Below are 22,512 nucleotides of genomic sequence, written 5' to 3' on the forward strand. Positions count from 1 at the left end.
CTGCAACAGTAGGCGGCTGACTGTTCGTATGCATCTTTGTAACAGGTAAGTGATCATTCAGTTTCTATACATGTATTGACACTCTTTCTTGTCATACAGGTTCGCAAGCCCCCATGATCGACTCCCTCTCTGAAGGTGGACTAAGAAGGTTCTATACATCTGCATTACCGTTTAAAACTATGGCTGGCTGGCTGACTTTCTTTCGATCTGCAACTGTATGAAGGTGACTGTTCATATGGATCTGTGTAACAGGTAAGTGATCATTCAGTTTCTATACATGTACTGACTCTTTCTTGTCATACAGGGTCACAGGACCTCACGACTGGCTCACTTTGAAGCTGGATGCACACAACAAGGGACTTGCCTTCTGCAAATGTATGTGGTTGTCTGCATCTCCATCTGGAACATTGGCTGGCTGATGTTCTGATGATCTGCAACAGTAGGAGGCTGACTGTTCGTATGCAGCTATGTAACAGGTAAGTGATCATTCAGTTTCTATACATGTATTGACTCTCTTTCTTGTCATACAGGTTCGCAGGACCCCAAGATCGACTCCCTCTCTGAAGGTGGATTAACAAGGTTCTGTACATCTGCATCTTCGTTTACAACTATGGATGGCTGATTGACTTTCTGTCGATCTGCAACTGTACGAGGGTGACTGTTCGTATGCCGCTGTGTAACAGGTAAGTGATCATTCAGTTTCTATACATGTATTGACTCTTTCTTGTCATACAGGTTCACAGGACCCCAAGATCGACTCCCTTTCTGAAGGTGGATTAACAAGGTTCTGTACATCTGCATCTCAGTTGACAACTATGGCTGGTTGGCTGACTTTCTGTCAATCTGCAACTGTATGAGGGTGACTGTTCGTATGCAGCTGTGTAACAGGTAACTGATCACTCAGTTTCTATACATGTATTGACTCTCTTTCTTGTCATACAGGTTTGCAGGACCCCAAAATCAACTCCCTCTCTGAAGGTGGATTAACAAGGTTCTATACATCTTCATCTTCATTTACAACTATGGCTGGCTGGCTGACTTTCAGTCAATCTGTAACTGTATGAGGCTGACTGTTCGCATACAGTTGTGTAACAGGTAAGTGATCATTCAGTTTCTATACATGTATTGACTCTCTTTCTTGTCATACAGGTTCACAGGACATCACGACTGGCTCACTTTGAAGCTGGATGCACACAACAAGGGACTTGCCTTCTGCAAATGTATGTGGTTGTCTGCATCTCCATCTGGAACATTGGCTGGCTCATGTTCTGATGATCTGCAACAGTAGGAGGCTGATTTTTCGTATGCATCTGTGTAACTGGTAAGTGATCATTCAGTTTCTATACATGTATTGACTCTCTGTCTTCTCATACAGGTTCGCCGGACCCCAAGATCGAATCCCTTTCTGAAGGTGGACTGACAAGGTTCTTTACATCTGCATCTTCGTTTCCAACTATGGCTGGCCGTGCTGACTTTCAGTCAATCTGTAACTGTATGAGGCTGACTGTTCGCATACAGTTGTGTAACAGGTAAGTGATCATTCAGTTTCTATACATGTATTGACTCTCTTTCTTGTCATAGAGGTTCATAGGACCTCACGACTGGCTCACTTTGAAGCTGGATGCACACAACAAGGGACTTGCCTTCTGCAAATGTATGTGGTTGTCTGCATCTCCATCTGGAACATTGGCTGGCTGATGTTCTGATGATCTGCAACAGTAGGAGGCTGACTCTTCGTATACAGCTGTGTAACAGGTAAGTGATCATTCAGTTTCTATACATGTATTGACTCTCTTTCTTGTCATACAGGTTCGCAGGACCCTAAGATCGACTCCTTCTCTGAAGGAGTGTACAGAACCTGTGTAACAGGTAAGTGATCATTCAGTTTCTATACATGTATTGACTCTCTTTCTTGTCATACAGTTTCGCAGGACCCCAAGATCAACTCCCTCTCTGAAGGTGGATTAACTAGGTTCTTTACATCTTTATCTCCATTTACAACTATGGCTGGTTGGCTGACTTGCTGTCGATCTGCAACTGTATGAGGGTGACTGTTCGTATGCAGCTGTGTAACAGATAAGTGATCATTCTGTTTTTATACATATATTGACTCTCTTTCTTGTCATACAGGTTCACAGGACCTCATGACTGGCTCACTTTGAAGCTGGATGCACACAACAAGGGACTTGCCTTCTGCAAATGTATGTGGTTGTCTGCATCTCCATCTGGAACATTGGCTGGCTGATGTTCTGATGATCTGCAACAGTAGGAGGCTGACTGTTCGTATGCAGCTGTGTAACAGGTAAGTGATCATTCAGTTTCTATACATGTATTGACTCTCTTTATTGTCATACAGGTTCGCAGGACCCCAAGATCGACTCCCTCTCTGAAGGTGGATTAACAAGTTTCTGTACATCTGCATCTTCGTTTACAACTATGGATGGCTGATTGACTTTCTGTCGATCTGCAACTGTACAAGGGTGACTGTTCGTATGCCGCTGTGTAACTGGTAAGTGATCATTCAGTTTCTATACATGTATTGACTCTTTCTTGTCATACAGGTTCACAGGACCCCAAGATCGACTCCCTTTCTGAAGGAGGATTAACAAGGTTCTGTACATCTGCATCTCAGTTGATAAGTATGGCTGGCTGGCTGGCTTTCCGTCCGTCTCCAACTGTATGAGGCTGACTGTTTGTATGCAGCTGTGTAACAGGTAAGTGATCATTCAGTTTCTATACATGTATTGACTCTCTTCCTTGTCATACAGGTTCACAGGACGCCAAGATCGACTCCCTTTCTGAAGGTGGATTTACAAGGTTCTGTACATCTGCATCTCATTTTACAACTATGGATGGCTGGCTGACTTTCAGTTGATCTGTAACTGTATGTGGCTGACTGTTCGTATGCATCTGTGTAACAGGTAAGTGATCATTCAGTTTCTATACATGTATTGACTCTCTTTCTTGTCATATAGTTTCGCAGGACCCCAAGATCAACTCCCTCTCTGAAGGTGGACTAACAAGGTTCTTTACATCTGCATCTTCGTTTCCAACTATGGCTGGCTGGCTGACTTTCAGTCAATCTGTAACTGTATGAGGCTGACTGTTCGCATACAGTTGTGTAACAGGTAAGTGATCTTTCAGTTTCTATACATGTATTGACTCTCTTTCTTGTCATACAGTTTCGCAGGACCCCAAGATCAACTCCCTCTCTGAAGGTGGATTAACTAGGTTCTTTAAATCTTCATCTTCATTTACAACTGTGGCTGGTTGGCTGACTTGCTGTCGATCTGCAACTGTATGAGGGTGACTGTTCGTATGCAGCTGTGTAACAGGTAAGTGATTATTCAGTTTCTATACATGTATTGACTCTCTTTCTTGTCATACAGGTTCACAGGACCTCATGACTGGCTCACTTTGAAGATGGATGCACACAACAAGGGATTTGCCTTCTGCAAATGTATGTGATTGTCTGCATCTCCATCTGGAACATTGGCTGGCTGATGTTCTGATGATCTGCAACAGTAGGAGGCTGACTGTTCGTATGCATCTGTGTAACAGGTAAGTGATCATTCAGTTTCTATACATGTATTGACTCTCTTTCTTGTTATACAGGTTCGCAGGACCCCAAGATCGACTCCCTCTCTGAAGGTGGATTAATAAGGTTCTGTACATCTGCATCTTTGTTTACAACTAAGGATGGCTGATTGACTTTCTGTCGATCTGCAACTGTACGAGGGTGACTGTTCGCACACAGTTGTGTAACAGGTAAGTGATCTTTCAGTTTCTATAAATGTATTGACTCTCTTTCTTGTCATACAGTTTCACAGGACCCCAAGATCGACTCCCTCTCTGAAGGTGGATTAACAAGGTTCTGTACATCTGCATCTCAGTTGACAACTATGGCTGGTTGGCTGACTTTCTGTCAATCTGCAACTGTATGAGGGTGACTGTTCGTATGCAGCTGTGTAACAGGTAACTGATCACTCAGTTTCTATACATGTATTGACTCTCTTTCTTGTCATACAGGTTCGCAGGACCCCAAGATCGACTTTTTCTCTGAAGGAGTGTACAGAACCTGTGTAACAGGTAAGTGATCATTCAGTTTCTATACATGTATTGACTCTCTTTCTTTTCATACAGGTTCGCAGGACCCCAAGATCAACTCCCTCTCTGGAGGTGGATTAACAAGGTTCTTTACATCTTCATCTTCATTTACATCTATGGCTGGTTGGCTGAGTTTCTGTCGATGTGCAACTTTATGAGGGTGACTGTTCGTATGCAGCTGTGTAACAGGTAAGTGATCATTTAGTTTCTATACATGTATTGACTCTCTTTCTTGTCATACAGGTTAACAGGACCTCACAACTGGCTCACTTTAAAGCTGGATGCACACAACAAGAGACTTGCCTTCTGCAAATGTATGTGGTTGTCTGCATCTCCATCTGGAACATTGGCTGGCTGATGTTCTAAAGATCTGCAACAGTAGGAGGCTGACTGTTCGTATGCATCTGTGTAACAGGTAAGTGATCATTCAGTTTCTATACATGTATTGACTCTCTTTGTTTTCATACAGGTTCGCCGGACTCCAAGATCGAATCCCTTTCTGAAGGTGGACTAACAAGGTTCTTTACATCTGCATCTTCGTTTCCAACTATGGCTGGCAGGCTGACTTTCAGTCGATCTGTAACTGTATGAGGCTGACTGTTCGCATACAGTTGTGTAACAGGTAAGTGATCATTCAGTTTCTATATATGTATTGACTCTCTTTCTTGTCATACAGGTTCGCATGACCCCAAGATCAACTCCCTCTCTGAAGGTGGATTAACAAGGTTCTTTACATTTTCATCTTCATTTACAACTATGGCTGGTTGGCTGACTTTCTGTCAATCTGCAACTGTATGAGGGTGACTGTTCGTATGTAGCTGTGTAACAGGTAAGTGATCATTCAGTTTCTATACATATATTGACTCTTTCTTGTCATACAGGTTCACAGGACCCCAAAATCGACTCCCTTTCTGAAGGTGGATTAACAAGGTTCTGTACATCTGCATCTCAGTTGACAACTATGGCTGGTTGGCTGACTTTCTGTCAATCTGCAACTGTATGAGGGTGACTGTTCGTATGTAGCTGTGTAACAGGTAAGTGATCATTCTGTTTTTATACATGTATTGACTCTCTTTCTTGTCATACAGGTTCAAAGGACCTCACGACTGGCTCACTTTGAAGGTGGATGCACACAACAAGGGACTTGCCTTCTGCAAATGTATGTGGTTGTCTGCATCTCCATCTGGAACATTGGCTGGCTGATGTTCTGATGATCTGCAACAGTAGGAGGCTGACTGTTCGTATGCAGCTGTGTAACAGGTAAGTGATCATTCAGTTTCTATACATGTTTTGACTCTCTTTCTTGTCATACAGGTTCGCAGGACCCCAAGATCGACTCCTTCTCTGAAGCAGTGTACAGAACCTGTGTAACAGGTAAGTGATCATTCAGTTTCTATACATGTATTGACTCTCTTTCTTGTCATACAGGTTCGCAGGACCCTAAGATCAACTCCCTCTCTAAAGGTGGATTAACTAGGTTCTTTACATCTTCATCTTCATTTACAACTATGGCTGGTTGGCTGACTTTCTGTCGATCTGCAACTGTATGAGGGTGACTGTTCGTATGCAGCTGTGTAACAGGTAAGTGATCATTCAGTTTCTATAAATATATGGACTCTCTTTCTTGTTATACAGTTTCACAGGACATCACGACTGGCTCACTTTGAAGCTGGATGCACACAACGAGGGACTTGCCTTCTGCAAATGTATGTGGTTGTCTGCATCTCCATCTGGAACATTGGCTGGCTCATGTTCTGATGATCTGCAACAGTAGGAGGCTGACTTTTCGTATGCATCTGTGTAACTGGTAAGTGATCATTCAGTTTCTATACATGTATTGACTCTCTGTCTTGTCATACAGGTTCGTCGGACTCCAAGATCGAATCCCTTTCTGAAGGTGGACTAACAAGGTTCTTTACATCTGCATCTTCGTTTCCAACTATGGCTGGCAGGCTGACTTTCAGTCGATCTGTAACTGTATGAGGCTGACTATTCGCATACAGTTGTGTAACAGGAAAGTGATCATTCAGTTTTATACATGTATTGACTCTCTTTCTTGTCATACAGGTTCGCAGGACCCCAAGATCGACTCCTTCTCTGAAGAAGTGTACAGAACCTGTGTAACAGCTAAGTGATCATTCAGTTTCTATATATGTATTGACTCTCTTTCTTGTCATACAGGTTCGCAGGACCCCAAGATCAACTCCCTCTCTGAAGGTGGATTAACAAGGTTCTTTACATCTTCATCTTCATTTACAACTATGGCTGGTTGGCTGACTTTCTGTCAATCTGCAACTGTATGAGGGTGACTGTTCGTATGTAGCTGTGTAACAGGTAAGTGAAAATTCTGTTTTTATACATGTATTGACTCTCTTTCTTGTCATACAGGTTCACAGGACCTCACGACTGGCTCACTTTGAAGCTGGATGCACACAACAAGGGACTTGCCTTCTGCAAATGTATGTGGTTGTCTGCATCTCCATCTGGAACATTGGCTGGCTGATGTTCTGATGATCTGCAACAGTAGGAGGCTGACTGTTCGTATGCAGCTGTGTAACAGGTAAGTGATCATTCAGTTTCTGTACATGTTTTGACTCTCTTTCTTGTCATACAGGTTCGCAGGACCCCAAGATCGACTCCTTCTCTGAAGCAGTGTACAGAACCTGTGTAACAGGTTAGTGATCATTCAGTTTCTATACATGTATTGACTCTCTTTCTTGTTATACAGTTTCACAGGACCCCAAGATCGACTCCCTCTCTGAAGGTGGATTACCAAGGTTCTGTACATCTGCATCTCAATTTACAACTATGGCTGGCTGGCTGATTTTCTGTCGATCTGCAACTGTATTAGGCTGACTGATCGCATACAGCTGTGTAACAGGTAAGTGATCTTTCAGATTCTATACATGAATTGACCCTCTTTCCTGTCATACAGGTCTGCCGGACCCCAATATCGACTCCCTCCCTGAAGGTGGATTAACAAGGTTCTGTACATATGCATCTTCGTTTACAACTATGGATGGCTGATTGACTTTCTGTCGATCTGCAACTGTACGAGGGTGACTGTTCGTATACAGCTGTGTAACAGGTAAGTGATCATTCAGTTTCTATACATGTATTGACTCTTTCTTGTCATACAGGTTCACAGGACGCCAAGATCGACTCCCTCTCTGAAGGTGTATTAACAAGGTTCTGTACATCTGCATCTCAGTTGACAACTGTGGCTGGTTGGCTGACTTTCTGTCAATCTGCAAATGTATGAGGGTGACTGTTCGTATGCAGCTGTGTAACAGGTAAGTGATCATTCAATTTCTATAGATGTATTGACTCTCTTTCTTGTCATACAGGTTCGCAGGACCCCAAGATAGACTCCTTCTCTGAAGGAGTGTACAGAACCTGTGTAACAGGTAAGTGATCATTCAGTTTCTATACATGTATTGACTCTCTTTCTTGTCATACAGGTTCACAGGACGCCAAGATCGACTCCCTCTCTGAAGGTGTATTAACAAGGTTCTGTACATCTGCATCTCAGTTGACAACTATCGCTGGCTGGCAGACTTTCTGTTGATCTTCAACTGTATGAGGGTGACTGTTCGTATGCAGCTGTGTAACAGGTAAGTGATCATTCTGTTATTATACATGTATTGACTCTCTTTCTTGTCATACAGGTTCACAGGACCTCACGACTGGCTCACTTTGAAGCTGGATGCACACAACAAGGGACTTGCCTTCTGCAAATGTATGTGGTTGTCTGCATCTCCATCTGGAACATTGGCTGGCTGATGTTCTGATGATCTGCAACAGTAGGAGGCTGACTGTTCGTATGCAGCTGTGTAACAGGTAAGTGATCATTCAGTTTCTATACATGTTTTGACTCTCTTTCTTGTCATACAGGTTCGCAGGACCCCAAGATCGACTCCTTCTCTGCAGCAGTGTACAGAACCTGTGTAACAGGTAAGTAATCATTCAGTTTCTGTACATGTTTTGACTCTCTTTCTTGTCATACAGGTTCGCAGGACCCCAAGATCGACTCCCTATCTGAAGGTGAATTAAGAAGGTTCTGTACATCTGCATCTCAGTTGACAACTGTGGCTGGTTGGCTGACTTTCTGTCGATCTGCAACTGTATTAGGCTGACTGATCGCATACAGCTGTGTAACAGGTAAGTGATCTTTCAGATTCTATACATGAATTGACCCTCTTTCCTGTCATACAGGTCTGCCGGACCCCAATATCGACTCCCTCCCTGAAGGTGGATTAACAAGGTTCTGTACATCTGCATCTTCGTTTACAACTATGGATGGCTGATTGACTTTCTGTCGATCTGCAACTGTACGAGGGTGACTGTTCGTATACAGCTGTGTAACAGGTAAGTGATCATTCAGTTTCTATACATGTATTGACTCTTTCTTGTCATACAGGTTCACAGGACGCCAAGATCGACTCCCTCTCTGAAGGTGTATTAACAAGGTTCTGTACATCTGCATCTCAGTTGACAACTGTGGCTGGTTGGCTGACTTTCTGTCAATCTGCAAATGTATGAGGGTGACTGTTCGTATGCAGCTGTGTAACAGGTAAGTGATCATTCAATTTCTATAGATGTATTGACTCTCTTTCTTGTCATACAGGTTCGCAGGACCCCAAGATAGACTCCTTCTCTGAAGGAGTGTACAGAACCTGTGTAAGAGGTAAGTGATCATTCAGTTTCTATACATGTATTGACTCTCTTTCTTGTCATACAGGTTCACAGGACGCCAAGATCGACTCCCTCTCTGAAGGTGTATTAACAAGGTTCTGTACATCTGCATCTCAGTTGACAACTATCGCTGGCTGGCAGACTTTCTGTTGATCTTCAACTGTATGAGGGTGACTGTTCGTATGCAGCTGTGTAACAGGTAAGTGATCATTCTGTTTTTATACATGTATTGACTCTCTTTCTTGTCATACAGGTTCACAGGACCTCACGACTGGCTCACTTTGAAGCTGGATGCACACAACAAGGGACTTGCCTTCTGCAAATGTATGTGGTTGTCTGCATCTCCATCTGGAACATTGGCTGGCTGATGTTCTGATGATCTGCAACAGTAGGAGGCTGACTGTTCGTATGCAGCTGTGTAACAGGTAAGTGATCATTCAGTTTCTATACATGTTTTGACTCTCTTTCTTGTCATACAGGTTCGCAGGACCCCAAGATCGACTCCTTCTCTGCAGCAGTGTACAGAACCTGTGTAACAGGTAAGTAATCATTCAGTTTCTGTACATGTTTTGACTCTCTTTCTTGTCATACAGGTTCGCAGGACCCCAAGATCGACTCCCTATCTGAAGGTGAATTAAGAAGGTTCTGTACATCTGCATCTCAGTTGACAACTGTGGCTGGTTGGCTGACTTTCTGTCGATCTGCAACTGTATGAGGGTGAATGTTCGTATGCAGCTGTGTAACAGGTAAGTGATCATTCAGTTTCTATACATGTACTGACTCTCTTTCTTGTCTTACAGGTTCACAGGATGCCAAGATCGACTCCCTCTCTGAAGGTGGATTTACAAGGTTCTGTACATCTGCATCTCATTTTACAACTATGGCTGGCTGGCTGGCTTTCCATTCATCTGCAACTGTATTAGGTTGACTGTTCGTATGCAGCTGTGTAACAGGTAAGTGATCATTCAATTTCTATACATGTATTGACTCTCTTGTCATACAGGTGCACAAGACCCCAATATCGACTCCCTCTCTGAAGGTGGATTAACAAGGTTCTGTACATCCGCATCTCAGTTGACAAATATGGCTGGCTTGCTGACTTTGTGTCGACCTGCAACTGTATGAGGGTGACTGTTCACATGCAGCTGTGTAACAGGTAAGTGATCATTCAGTTTCTATACATGTATTGACTCTCTTTCTTGTCATACAGGTTCGCAGGACCCCAAGATCGACTCCCTCTCTGAAGGTGGACTAACAAGGTTCTGTACAAATGCATCTTCGTTTACAACTATGGCTGGCTGGCTGACTTTCTGTCGATCTGTAACTGTATGAGGGTTACTGTTCATATGCAGCTGTGTAATAGGTAAGTGATCATTCAGTTTCTATACATGTATTGACTCTCTTTCTTGTCATACAGGTTAACAGGACCTCACGACTAGCTCACTTTAAAGCTGGATGCACACAACAAGAGACTTGCCTTCTGCAAATGTATGTGGTTGTCTGCATCTCCATCTGGAACATTGGCTGGCTGATGTTCTGATGATCTGCAACAGTAGGAGGCTGACTGTTCGTATGCAGCTGTGTAACAGGTAAGTGATCATTCAATTTCTATACATGTTTTGACTCTCTTTCTTGTCATACAGGTTCGCAGGACCCCAAGATCGACTCCTTCTCTGAAGCAGTGTACAGAACCTGTGTAACAGGTAAGTGATCATTCAGTTTCTGTACATGTTTTGACTCTCTTTCTTGTCATACAGGTTCGCAGGACCCCAAGATCGACTCCCTCTCTGAAGGTGGATTAAGAAGGTTCTGTACATCTGCATCTCAGTTGACAACTGTGGCTGGTTGGCTGACTTTCTGTCGATCTGCAACTGTATGAGGGTGACTGTTCGTATGCAGCTGTGTAACAGGTAAGTGATCATTCAGTTTCTATACATGTATTGACTCTCTTTCTTGTCATACAGGTTCACAGGACCTCACGACTGGCTCACTTTGAAGCTGGATGCACACAACAAGGGACTTGCCTTCTGCAAATGTATGTGGTTGTCTGCATCTCCATCTGGAACATTGGCTGGCTGATGTTCTGATGATCTGCAACAGTAGGAGGCTAACTGTTGGTATGCAGCTTTTTAACAGGTAAGTGATCATTCAGTTTCTATACATGTATTGACTCTCTTTCTTGTTATACAGTTTCACAGGACCCCAAGATCGACTCCCTCTCTGAAGGTGGATTACCAAGGTTCTGTACATCTGCATCTCAGTTTACAACTATGGCTGGCTGGCTGACTTTCTGTCGATCTGCAACTGTATTAGGCTGACTGATCGCATACAGCTGTGTAACAGGTAAGTGATCTTTCAGATTCTATACATGAATTGACTCTCTTTCCTGTCATACAGGTCTGCCGGACCCCAATATCGACTCCCTCCCTGAAGGTGGATTAACAAGGTTCTGTACATCTGCATCTTCATTTACAACTATGGATGGCTGATTGACTTTCTGTCGATCTGCAACTGTACAAGGGTGACTGTTCGTATACAGCTGTGTAACAGGTAAGTGATCATTCAGTTTCTATACATGTATTGACTCTTTCTTGTCATACAGGTTCACAGGACGCCAAGATCGACTCCCTCTCTGAAGGTGTATTAACAAGGTTCTGTACATCTGCATCTCAGTTGACAACTGTGGCTGGTTGGCTGACTTTCTGTCAATCTGCAAATGTATGAGGGTGACTGTTCGTATGCAGCTGTGTAACAGGTAAGTGATCATTCAATTTCTATAGATGTATTGACTCTCTTTCTTGTCATACAGGTTCGCAGGACCCCAAGATAGACTCCTTCTCTGAAGGAGTGTACAGAACCTGTGTAACAGGTAAGTGATCATTCAGTTTCTATACATGTATTGACTCTCTTTCTTGTCATACAGGTTCACAGGACGCCAAGATCGACTCCCTCTCTGAAGGTGTATTAACAAGGTTCTGTATATCTGCATCTCAGTTGACAACTATCGCTGGCTGGCAGACTTTCTGTTGATCTTCAACTGTATGAGGGTGACTGTTCGTATGCAGCTGTGTAACAGGTAAGTGATCATTCTGTTTTTATACATGTATTGACTCTCTTTCTTGTCATACAGGTTCACAGAACCTCACGACTGGCTCACTTTGAAGCTGGATGCACACAACAAGGGACTTGCCTTCTGCAAATGTATGTGGTTGTCTGCATCTCCATCTGGAACATTGGCTGGCTGATGTTCTGATGAACTGCAACAGTAGGAGGCTGACTGTTCGTATGCAGCTGTGTAACAGGTAAGTGATCATTCAGTTTCTATACATGTACTGACTCTCTTGTCATACAGGTGCACAGGACCCCAATATCGACTCCCTCTCTGAAGGTGGATTAACAAGGTTCTGTACATCCGCATCTCAGTTGACAAATATGGCTGGCTTGCTGACTTTGTGTCGACCTGCAACTGTATGAGGGTGACTGTTCACATGCAGCTGTGTAACAGGTAAGTGATCATTCAGTTTCTATACATGTATTGACTCTCTTTCTTGTCATACAGGTTCGCAGGACCCCAAGATCGACTCCCTCTCTGAAGGTGGAGTAACAAGGTTCTGTACAACTGCATCTTCGTTTACAACTATGGCTGGCTGGCTGACTTTCTGTCGATCTGTAACTGTATGAGGGTTACTGTTGTTAGAAATCCGGCGTCCAGGAGACAGATTCAGGAGTCAGGAGACTGGATCTTCAGTGTTGATGAGTTTATTGATACACACAGAGATGTACAACTCGATCGGTCACGGTCAACCCAGTCTGATTAGGGGTATTTTGAGAGGGCCTTATATACATTGGAAATTGTGGGAGGAGAAAGGTTGATGAAGAGGAGTTTAAGGAGGGGTAGAAGGGGGATGAAGGATAGGTCACTTGGAGTATCAACAATAGGGGGTCATAGTTATCACTTTAAAGAGGGGTAGGAGGTGGGTGAAGTTGAGGAGGGGGATGAGGGTTATCACACATCAAAGGTCATCGGTATGCTCACTTGATTGTTGTCACCTTTTGGGGGTTATTAGAGTGACCACTTTAGGCCGGCAGGCGAAGGGTAACAAAAGGTGAGAACAAAGGATTAAGATAACCATTTGATAACAAGTTGAAACCACATGAAAGTAATGTTAGAAAAGACCATATTTTCTCTCAATTCCCCCTTTGATTCTCCCTCATGGAGAATCACAAAACAATATTAAGACTACTAAGTACAATACATATGTACAATAAGAAGTCGAAAACAAAAACAAACAAAATAAAAGGCAATAACTATACAAAAACAGGGCAGTGCCTATTTCTATATTATTATGCTAAAGAATGTCACATTGAAGTTGTCCATGGCTGCAACTTCCTGAAAAATACCATAGAGAGTTTTCTTCTGTGTCTGTGAGCAGTCACAGTGTGTGTCCAAGTTATGTTTGTGAACATCAGTCGATGGTAGATCATCCAAGTAGTCCAGTGGTCAGTTGGTTCTTCGAGTCTGAAGCTTGGGTGCAATGTGTCAAAAACTATTCTTGCCATTCTCAATGAACAGGAGCACTGTCTGGCTCCAACTGATCTGTAACACAGAAGTAACATTGCACAGTAAACTGTTCATTGTTGAATTTTTCACCATTAGTTTACCTGCTCATCCCCACTATCTGTCCCTCAGAGGAGGCTGCTATGGTAATGCATAGTGTGTTGAAAGTCTTCACCAAAGGGTTGGCCCCTATGGCATAAAAACCATAGTTCTTCCCTGAGGCTCTGTGCATTACCCACCTCTTCTCTTTACTGACCCTATTATTTCGTTCTGATGAGCAGATACAACCTTACAGTAAGAAACATGAATAACTGTTTCCTTTACATTTCACTGCTGAATCAGTGATTAGCATAACCTGAAATGGGCCACCCCATCTAAGTTCTAAGGACTGTTCGTCACTGTTTCCTCACCAAGATCCATTGACCTTTCAGCAAGTAGCACAGTTTTGGCTAACTAATCTTGTTAGTTCTGAAAACATTTCTGAAACACTAGTGTAACCAGGTAGTGTAATGCTAGTGTCACATCATCTGGAGAAATTTTCACACCATTATTTAGCCATATCTATTATTCCACAGATCAGTGGTTCACTCTAGTGTTCACTCTAAATCTACAATAGGGCCATGTTGCCCAGGGTTATCTTTAAGCAGATCGTATAGTGGTTTTTAAAAATGTAGCATTACTTACAAGGCCTAAGAAAGCTTGGCAATTAGTGCACTGTGTTTGGCAGTGACATTGTGATAACTGCAGCTTCTCTACAAGGCACAATTCCTCTAGAACCCTGGGTAACAAATTGTCCAGAATATGTACACCAGCACAACACAACTGAACTGCAGCAGGACTGACCTTATGTCCCTTGCTTACATAAAAAACAGTAAAAAAGAATAAAAATAAAAAAAAAGTGCATTTATGCATTTGATATGCATTTTCTCATTCACACTACTTGGGTGTCATTAACATGCTACAGTAAGTATGGTGAGTTCAATTCTGTGGACAGTTTAGTTTAAACCACAGCAGGAGGGACTGTTGATGTCCCTATGACTCTCTGTATTCCATTGAATATCAGAAACAACTGCTCTGTGACTCCCTGCAAGGTCCTTAACGTCAAAGACAATTGCTCTTGTGAAATCCCTGCTGGGCTTCCCTGTGAAAACCCCCCAGAATAATTTCCCACTAGGTTGTCTCTCAACCTTGCACCCTTATTGTGGCTATCTGCCCGCTTTTTGCGACATACTCTAGAAAAGTGACCAATTTGATGACAGTAATGACATTGTTTCTTCTGATTAGAGAACCTCTTGCTTGCATCTGAGTTAGAGCTAGTCTCTTTGAGGACATGGATTGATGCTGGAACATGGCATGGTTCTAGATCAATGTCCAATCGGTCAAGTTCATTCTTAAGGTCACTCCACTTAGTTTGCCGCCAATTTGGAACAGCAGTCACCAGAGCTTGTTTTAGATCTGTCCGTAGTGACTCAACCAGCTGTCCAAAATGGGGACCATCAGTTGTACTGTCAATGTTATCACCATTGTATTGATGAATACCTGAGTGACGCAAAAAGACTCTTTCAAATCTCTCACAGAAGTCTGCTGCAGACTCTCCCTTTCTTTGTCTACATTTGGTTATCTGTGTCCAGTCAGTTGCTTTATGGCATTGACAGCTAATCCAATCATTGAAAGCTTTCCATCCCCCTTCAAGGTTCTGGCCATTGTTACCCATAGCATTTAACACCTTTTTAGCAAGCTGTCTACTGTCTGCAACGTTAAGTACCTGGCTTGCTATAGCTACAGCATCATTGGGGTGCAAAGAGTAGAGATTCCTTTTCTTATGCATAAGGTCAATGAAATCAAGCCCCATTTTCCTTGGATGCTTAAACTCCTTGGACAACTTGTCCAAAGTATCTGCATCTAAAGGAACATGACCAATTTCTACACTGGTTTCAGTACCTCGGCATTTTGCGTGATTAAGTACTTCAGAAGATACAATGGTTACAGGTCTCATCTGAACTCGCCTTGCACTAGCATGTTCAGAACCCTCGTCAGAGGATGAAGATTCTGATCCATCAGAATGAACAGTCTCATTGCCTTTGTCGTTTACAGATAATTCAGGATACAGCCTTACTGTTACTTGAGAATCTCCATCCTCTGTGTAACATGGCTGACCTGCTGGAGGGGCAACAGAAGGACACTGGCACCTTGATTTAGTTTTACAACTAGCATGCTGCTGTTCAACTTCTGACAGGTTTTGCTGAAGTGTCTTACATGTTCTTTTGGCATTTATGGTAGCTGTTTTATGCCGTCTGCATTCACTAATTAGTTCTAAGATCTTTCCCTGAGCTTCCTTTAACTCATCTTCCATAGACTTTAACTTGCATTTCCAATATTGCTTAATTACAAAAAGACACTTCTTCACTGAGTCATGCTTAAGGCCATAACCTAAAGCTACCTTACACTCAGCAAAAGTCCATTCTCTATCAGCAGAGAAACCTTTGGATGAAAAGTACTGAGTTATCTTTTGCTCATTAATCTGTTTTTTCACTATGCCATTGATTACCTTTTCAAAATCAGAATCAGTCCACTGAGGCATTTCAGTCCCTCCCTTAACTAAGGTGCTGCTTTTATAGTTAAGAGGCTTCCATGAGTCTTTACCAAGATTCTGAGTATGTTGGCCTTTTCTGGACATGGTGAGGAAACAGGAGAACAAAACCAAGTTTTCTTCTTATTAACTACAGAAGAACAAAAACACATCTCATCAGTAACAAACAGACCTCTCTCCGTTCAGAGAGGATTCCGGTTACAAACGTTACGTTTAACGGTAACAAAACAAACTTCTCTCCTTTAGAGAGGATAACAGCCACAAAACACTAGGTTTTTGTCAGTGACAAACAACAAAACTTTCCTCAAAAACAGAGAGGATAACAGCCACAAAACACTAGGTTTTTATCAGTGACAAACAACCAAACTTCCCTCAAAAACAGAGAGGATAACAGCCACAAAACACTAGGTTTCTATCAGTGACAAACAGATAACTTCTCTTCTTTCAGAGAGGCTAACACTTACTGACTCCTCTGTCTCAGGAAACCAGAATTTCTCTTAGATTCGAAATGGCGTTTACTCACCAAGAAGGTTTCAGTAGGCCATCCGGGTCACGGCACCAAATTGTTAGAAATCCGGCGTCCAGGAGACAGATTCAGGAGTCAGGAGACTGGATCTTCAGTGTTGATGAGTTTATTGATACACACAGAGATGTACAACTCGATCGGTCACGGTCAACCCAGTCTGATTAGGGGTATTTTGAGAGGGCCTTATATACATTGGAAATTGTGGGAGGAGAAAGGTTGATGAAGAGGAGTTTAAGGAGGGGTAGAAGGGGGATGAAGGATAGGTCACTTGGAGTATCAACAATAGGGGGTCATAGTTATCACTTTAAAGAGGGGTAGGAGGTGGGTGAAGTTGAGGAGGGGGATGAGGGTTATCACACATCAAAGGTCATCGGTATGCTCACTTGATTGTTGTCACCTTTTGGGGGTTATTAGAGTGACCACTTTAGGCCGGCAGGCGAAGGGTAACAAAAGGTGAGAACAAAGGATTAAGATAACCATTTGATAACAAGTTGAAACCACATGAAAGTAATGTTAGAAAAGACCATATTTTCTCTCACTGTTCATATGCAGCTGTGTAAGAGGTAAGTGATCATTCAGTTTCTATACATGTATTGACACTCTTTCTTGTCATACAGGTTCGCAGGACCCCAAGATCGACTCCCTCTCTGAAGGTGGATTAACAAGGTTCTGTGCATCTGCATCTTCATTTACAACTATGGCTGGCTGGCTGACTTTCTGTCGATCTGTAACTTTATGAGGGTTACTGTTCATATGCAGCTGTGTAACAGGTAAGTGCTCATTCTGTTTTTACACATGTATTGACTCTCTTTCTTGTCATACAAGTTCACAGGACCTCACGACTGGCTCACTTTGAAGCTGGATGCACACAACAAGGTACTTGCCTTCTGCAAATGTATGTGGTTGTCTGCATCTCCATCTGGAACATTGGCTGGCTGATGTTCTGATGATCTGCAACAGTAGGAGGCTGACTGTTCGTATGCATCTGTGTAACAGGTAAGTGATCATTCAGTTTATATACATGTATTGACACTCTTTCTTGTCATACAGGTTCGTAAGCCCCCATGATCGACTCCCTCTCTGAAGGTGGACTAAGAAGGTTCTATACATCTGCATTACCGTTTAAAACTATGGCTGGCTGGCTGACTTTCTTTCGATCTGCAACTGTATGAAGATCACTGTTCATATGGATCTGTGTAACAGGTAAGTGATCATTCAGTTTCTATACATGTATTGACTCTTTCTTGTCATACAGGTTCGCAAGCCCCCATGATCGACTCCCTCTCTGAAGGTGGAGTAAGAAGGTTCTATACATCTGCATCACCGTTTACAACTATGGCTGGCTGGCTGGCTTTGCGTCCATCTGCAGCTGTATTAGGCTGACTGTTCGCATACAGTTGTGTAACAGGTAAGTGTTCATTCAGTTTCTATACATGTTTTGACTTTGTTTCTTCTCATACAGCTTCGCAGGACCCCATGATCGAATCCCTTTCTGAAGGTGGACTAACAACGTTCTGTACATCTGCATCTTCGTTTTCAACTATGACTGGCTGGCTGACTTTCTTTCAATCTGCAACTGTAAGAGGGTGACTGTTCGTATGCAGCTGTGTAACAGGTAAGTGATCATTCAGTTTCTATACATGTATTGACTCTCTTTCTTGTCATACAGGTTCGCAGGACCCAAAGATCGACTCCCTCTCTGAAGGTGGATTAACAAGGTTCTGTACATCTGCATCTCAGTTTACAACTATGGCTGGCTGGCTGACTTTTTGTCGATCTGCAACTGTATGAGGGTGACTGTTAGTATGCTTCTCTGTAACAGGTAAGTGATCATTCAGTTTCTATACATGAATTCACTCTCTTTCTTGTCATACTGGTTCGCAGGACCCAAAGATCGACTCCCTCTCTGAAGGTGGATTAACAAGGTTCTGTACATCTGCATCTCAGTTTACAACTATGGCTGGCTGGCTGACATTTTGTCGATCTGCATCTGTATGAAGGTGACTGTTATTATGCATCTGTGTAACAGGTAAGTGATGATTCAGTTTCTATACATGTATTGACTCTCTTTCTTGTCATGCAGGTTCGCAGGACCCAAATATCAACTCCCTCTCTGAAGGTGGATTAAGAAGGTTCTGTACATCTGCATCTCAGTTTACAACTATGGCTGGCTGGCTGACTTTTTGTCGATCTGCAACTGTATGAGGGTGACTTTTAGTATGCTTCTGTGTAACAGGTAAGTGATCATTCAGTTTCTATACATGTATTGACTTTCTTTCTTGTCATACAGGTTGCCAGGACCCCAAGATCAGCTCCCTCTCTGAAGGTGGATTAACAAGGTTCTGTACATCTGCATCTTCGTTTACAACTATGGCTGGCTGGCTGACTTTCTGTCGATCTGCAACTGTATGAGGGTGACTTTTAGTATGCTTCTGTATAACAGGTAAGTGATCATTCAGTTTCTATACATGTATTGACTCTCTTTCTTGTCATACAGGTTTGCAGGACCCCAAGATCGGCTCCCTCTCTGAAGGTGGATTAACAAGGTTCTGTACATCTGCATCTCAGTTTACAACTATGGCTGGCTGGCTGAATTTTTGTTGATCTGCATCTGTTCTAGGCTGACTGTTCGCTTACAGCTGTGTAACAGGTAAGTGTAGGTACCCTTGCTCACCAGTAGGTGACAGCACCACCAGAAACTCCCAATGCATGTTTAACACCAGAAGAAGAAAATGGGTGTGGCTCTCTGAGTTTATCTACACAGGTAAACGTTTAACAGAGAGAATCAACAGCACTCTCTGAGTTTGTCTACACAGGTAAACACTTAACAGAGAGAATTGACAGCACTCTCTGAGTTTACCCTCCAAGGTAAACACTTTACAGAGAGAAACAAAGGAACCAAAGGAGCCATCAACCATTGTCCTAACAAAGGACAGCCAGCTCTTGATGGGCCTAGCTCTAATCACCTTAGGAGCCTTTAGAATTTCAGCTGGACTGATCAGCGTTTCCACAGCTACTTTCTTCAAGTCAAGCTTGCAACGGGTGGTCACAACCTGAACGAGAGTAAAGCGAACATTTCCTTTACTTGCAACTGTGAACTTTTCCTGGACCAGAAGCCAGAAGGACGAGCATTCCCAGAAGCAGTACCTGGACGGCACGTCAAGAATCTTCATTCTTCAAAGAATGGTGAAAATTCCCTCAAATCAGCTGAGGACGACAACCACTGGATATTTGAGAAAATATCCGTCACGTGAGACTGTACTTTAACATCTGGGCATAGTTTAACAAAAGATTCCTTTATCTTAAGGTTTAATGCATTCAAATGTATTATTTATCTTTCTGAAAGAACCAGTAACTGTTAGACCCTGCAAACTCAGATCTGTGAGCGCAGTGATATAAATCTTCTTTGCATGCAACCTCTCTTTCTTAACACTGGAAATACAGCCACATTAGTCATAGCAGCAGCTTTAACACATGTTCTTACAGTCAGCTTCACTCTTTGTTCTAGCTGAAAGCAGAACAAAGATGGACTGACCTCATTTACATATAGTGGCGACCTCCATATTTAAACATTTTAAACTCCGCGCCTTTCTCTTCCTTTGTTCACGGAACAAAGTAAATCTCCGCCTCTTATCGCGTCATCGCGCACTGCGAAAGCGCACACGCACGCATACTCTTTACATTGTTTAGCGCGCACACACTCTCGCCCTCTCTCTCTCCCTCTACCACACACTCTTAGCTAACCATCTAGCTCTGAGACATTGTAAATATACTGACTGATGGTGTAATTTGTGTTTAGTGTAGTTTGTGTTAATAAATGCTTCATTTATTTACACCAAGTTGTTCGTCTTGATATCATTTAATACTGGTTGTTGCCAATAACTGTAAAAAGAATTCACATTTTTTAAAACCTTCAGAACTCAAATCATTAATATAGCTTTCTCTAGTTAGAAATTAGTGATTGAGATATTAATGATTTGAACATATATATGAGACTGCTTTAATTTATTAATGAGACTGATTTATTTAATTATTTGAGAATTCTGAGGCTGGGTATCCATCCAATTTATGATGCCGTTGTGAAAACGTGCCCATTTCCCCCACATAAGTGATCATTCAGTTTCTATACATGTATTGACTTTGTTTCTTGTCATACAGGTTCGCAAGCCCCCATGATCGACTCCCTTTCTGAAGGTGGACTAACAAGGTTCTGTACATCTGCATCTTCGTTTACAACTATGGCTGACTGGCTGACTTTCTGTCGGTCTGCAACTGTATGACGGTGACTTTTCGTATGCATCTGTGTAACAGGTAAGAGATCATTCAGTTTCTATACATGTATTGACTTTCTTTTTTGTCATAAAAAAAGTAAAACTTTTGTCAAAAAGTAAAAAACTAAGTACTTCTACCAAACTGTCTCTTTTAGGGTCACTTTGTAGGTCTGAAGCCCGGATATAGGAGGAGGGCTGAGTGTAGAGTAGCACTTCCTCCCCACATAACAGTCTTCTGATTAAATTTGATATGCTAACATGTAACAACACAGGACAAAACTGATTAATGTCATTTATGTAAAAATGATTTATGTAATGTGGGATATTTTACCTATTTTAAATGCAAAAAAGGAATCAACTTAAGAAGTTCATTTATTCAGAGTTCATTTGTAGACAATTATTGCAAATTAGGAGATGAAGTCATTTAGCGACGGTTAGTGACTTATCAGCCAATAGCTGCTTTCCTTACTGAGGAGCAGCAGCAACACTGGCGGTGTTCTCACTCCGCCAATGGCGGTCCCGTTCAGGCAGCTTGGGATTTCCTGCTGCTCTGACCATCTTTTAGCTTTAGCCTTTTAGCTCTTGTAGTTCTTGTAAATGTAGTATTTTCCTGTAAATATGTTGATGGTCAGCAGTCTAGCTCTGGTCACATCAGTGTCGGGATGAGGGTCATTTATTTAGTTGATTTATTTAGTTTTTTCTTTTTCTAGGTTAGTTAGTAAGATGGGATGTGAGATTTTGTTTATTTTGGTCTTATCTCACCCTGAAGTTATATGATGTTGACCGTTGTTTCTTTGTCATGTTGAAAATAATACAAGATTTCACCTGAGCATCAGATCTGTTGTGCTGGTTCGTTAATTTTTCTCGCCAAAGCCCTAGACCTCAACTTTGGTAGATTTTAGACAGTGTGATAACCAGGGTCATAAGTTCACTTTTAATGTTTTAAATAAATGAGCCTATGTTTCAGAAAGCAGTGTGTATTCAGGTGATGCACTAAAGCAGTAATAAATGCTGAATGAGTTTTCTAATAAACCTGAATGGCCATCTCTTACCAGTCTCATTGTTTCATAGCCTCCTACCCTGGTACCTTTGATGCAATTCTGTGACTCTCTTAATTGTAGAAGCAACACGGTAGGTCCTTGTTGTTCAGGGGGAAAAAAAATATACAAGTGTGTGAAACTTTCTGAAATTTGTTTAGGGCCGATAATTATCATTCACAAGCCATGAAACATGCCAGCAGTCACTGTCTATCAGTTTGCTGGTAAGGTTGAAATGTGCAGTGCTGTGGGTCCAGAAGCAGGACCGGGATCTTCATTTTAGACCAAGTCCATTTACTCTGACGTTCCCACAGTTCTGAATCAGTCTGAATCCCCTAAATACACACAGCCAGATAATTCGATTCACTTTTATTTATATAGAGCTTTTCACAACAAATGTAGTCACAAAGCAGCTCTACAGAGATATGTGTCAGAGCCTCTTCTGAGCAAGCCAGTGGCAACAGTGGCTAGGAAAAACCTTGGAGAGGAACCCAGACTCATCAGGTCGACACCAGATCATAATAAAAATCAAAACAGGAATAAACACAATAAAAAAGTAAATCTGGCATCAAGCCAAACAAAATGAGAATGTGAGTGAGAGTGATAAAGTCCATGCAGAAAAAGAGTCAGAAGCAGAGTCATGCAGGGAGGTGAGGATGAATCAATGCGAGGCCCCAGAGCAGACCAGCGGGCAGGAGGATAGTGGAGAGCCAGGTCCGGTCAGGCGG

The sequence above is a fragment of the Salminus brasiliensis genome, chromosome 17 (assembly GCF_030463535.1).
Source record: "Salminus brasiliensis chromosome 17, fSalBra1.hap2, whole genome shotgun sequence".
NCBI classification, from domain to species: Eukaryota; Metazoa; Chordata; class Actinopteri; order Characiformes; family Bryconidae; genus Salminus; species Salminus brasiliensis.